This window comes from Gossypium hirsutum, chromosome A05, assembly GCF_007990345.1.
Source record: "Gossypium hirsutum isolate 1008001.06 chromosome A05, Gossypium_hirsutum_v2.1, whole genome shotgun sequence".
NCBI lineage: Eukaryota > Viridiplantae > Streptophyta > Magnoliopsida > Malvales > Malvaceae > Gossypium > Gossypium hirsutum.
In genome coordinates, this window is record NC_053428.1 from 26,176,431 (window position 1) to 26,178,995 (window position 2,565).

Here is a 2,565-nt window from a genome sequence, read left to right on the forward strand (position 1 = left end):
TCCCTGTTTAAGAGTAGATCTCACATAATTAAGCAGAGTTGCATGCAACCCTAAAAATAGGGCACCATAAATCTATCGGATTAGAGTCAAATCTAATAAGGGAATCCATATATCGAGTTAATGCGACAATAGGGGTTTTAATTAGAAAGAGATTTCAATTAATCAACCTAGAGTCAGTTGTTTTTAGTCTCGAAAGAGATATTAACATAATTTAGGGATTTTTACAGATCAAGACAAGTGAATAAATCGTTAGATTTAGAATCGGAATAATAAGTGAAGTCTAGGTGGATTCTTCCTTGGGTATTGTCTTTATTATTGATTATTCAATTACTTTCTTCACTCTCTGTCACGTTCATTAGTTAATTAGTTTAGTTAAATTTAGATTAAAACAAATTCCTTTTATTTTAGGCTAAATAATATAAAGATAGTTAATACTAGTTCTTTTAGTCCTTGTGGATATGATACTCTAGACTCACTGTAACTAACACTATCATTTGATAGGGCGCTTGCCTTAGTCGTGATCGTAGTTTAGTTTAGTGGTTCATAAAACGATCATCAAATTTTTGGCACTATTACTGGGGACTAAGATATTAGGAACGCTTATTACTTTAGCAATTTTTATTTTTATTGCAATTTATTTTTTATTTTTATTTATTTACTAATTTTTCTCCCTGTTATTTGCTTCTGGCAGGAATCTCTAGTTTATGACTAGAAGGAGCCTGTTAGGACCTTTGCTATTTGACAGTGAGATAGAAAGCACAGCTCACAGAAATCTAAGATTAATAAGGCGAAGCCTACAGTATATACATGAAGAGCAAGAGGACGTGACTAATATACCTGAATAGATGGCAGACAATCTGAATAATCTGCTACCTCCTGTAGTTGCTGCAAATCCAGTAAATCAGAATCCTGCTCCTTATATTATGTATGATTATACTAAGCCTACTTTAACATGAACTGAATCGAGTATTTTTACACCTACTGTTTCTGTAAATAATTTTGAACTGAAACCTAACACGATTCAAATGATACAACAGTTTGTTTAGTTTGATGGTTTGCAGTATGAGAATCCAAACACTCATTTAGCAAAATTTCTGGAATTCTACGACACCTTTAAGATCAATAGAGTTTTTGACGATGCTATTCACCTTCAGTTATTTCCCTTTTCATTACGGAATAAGGCTAAACAGTGATTGAACTAGTTACCATAAGGTTCAATCACTACTTGGGAACAACTGCTAGAAAAATTTTTGCTTAAGTATTTTCTGCCGGCTAAAACGACTAAATTGAGGAATGATATCTCTTCTTTTGTGCAGATGGATTTAGAAACACTTTATGATGCATGGGAAAGATACAAGGATTTATTGAGAAGGTGCCCTCACCATGGATTACCTTTATGGTTACAGGTTCAGACCTTTTACAACGGTGCGAGCCCCTCAACAAGGCAACTGATTGATGTAGCCGCCGGTGGAACCTTGAACAACAAAACACCTGAAGAGGCTTAGAATTTATTGAAGAGATGTCACCAAACAACTATCAGTCACAAGTCATGAGAACAAAGTCGACAAAAGCAGTCGGTGTTTTCAACCTCGACGCGGTCACCATGCTATCTAACCAGGTAGAACTATTGAATAAAAAGATTGATGATTTGTATGATTCTGCTCATGTGCATCCAGTGATGAGGTGTGATTCAAATGGAGGAGGGATGCACAACGCAGACTATCCATCCTTCAACCCCCGTACTGAGGGAGAACAAGTCCACTATATGGGTAACAATTTTAGACCTCAGAATAACCCTTATAGTAACATTCACAATGTAGGTTGGAGGAACCATCCTAATTTTTCGTGGGGTGGTCAAGGGAATCGAAGGCCACAACACCTTCCAGGTTTTCAACACCACCCTACTAGTAGGAGAAAAAGCCGAACCTTGAGAAAATGCTTACAAAATTTATCTCGGTGTCAGAAACTCGTTTTCAGAATACCGAGACAGCACTTAAAAATCAACAAGTGACAAGGAAAGACTACACAGACGAACAATTCAGTAAATTCCTTAAACTACTTAAAAAGTTACATATTAACTTACCGTTTATCGAAGATCTTTTTCAGATGCCAAACACAGTTAAATTTTTAAAGGAGCTTTTAGCAAACAAACGGAAGTTAGATGAGTTATCGCATATGGAGTTAAATGCAGTTTGCTCAGCTATTTTGGAAAACAAGCTACCCAACAAACTGAAAGATCCAGGGAGTTTTATAATTCCTTGTCTAATTGATAGTTTGAATGTTAATAATGCTTTAGCTGATTTAAGGGCAAGTATTAATGTCATGCCTTACAAGATGTTTAAGCAGTTAGGACTAGGGAAACCCAAACAAACTAGGATGAGCGGATTATTAGCTGATAAAACTATTTGATTTCCTAGGAGTATCATTGAAGATGCGCTTGTTAAAATTGACAAATTCATATTCCCAGTTGATTTTGTTATCTTAGATATGTATGAGGACAATGGCGTGCCTTTAATTCTAGGCAGACCTTTTTTAGCAACTGCTATATCTATCATTGATGTTGGA

The 2,565-nt window shown here is 35.6% G+C and overlaps 1 non-coding gene across 1 annotated transcript; it reads right to left on the reverse strand.

Moving 5' to 3' along the window:
* Positions 1-1,283: 1,283 nt before the first annotated feature.
* On the reverse strand, positions 1,284-1,390 carry LOC121230043 (small nucleolar RNA R71). Its single transcript, XR_005927995.1, has one exon. It is a non-coding gene; the product is annotated as a small nucleolar RNA R71 (small nucleolar RNA).
* Between the last annotated feature and the right edge of the window lie 1,175 nt (positions 1,391-2,565).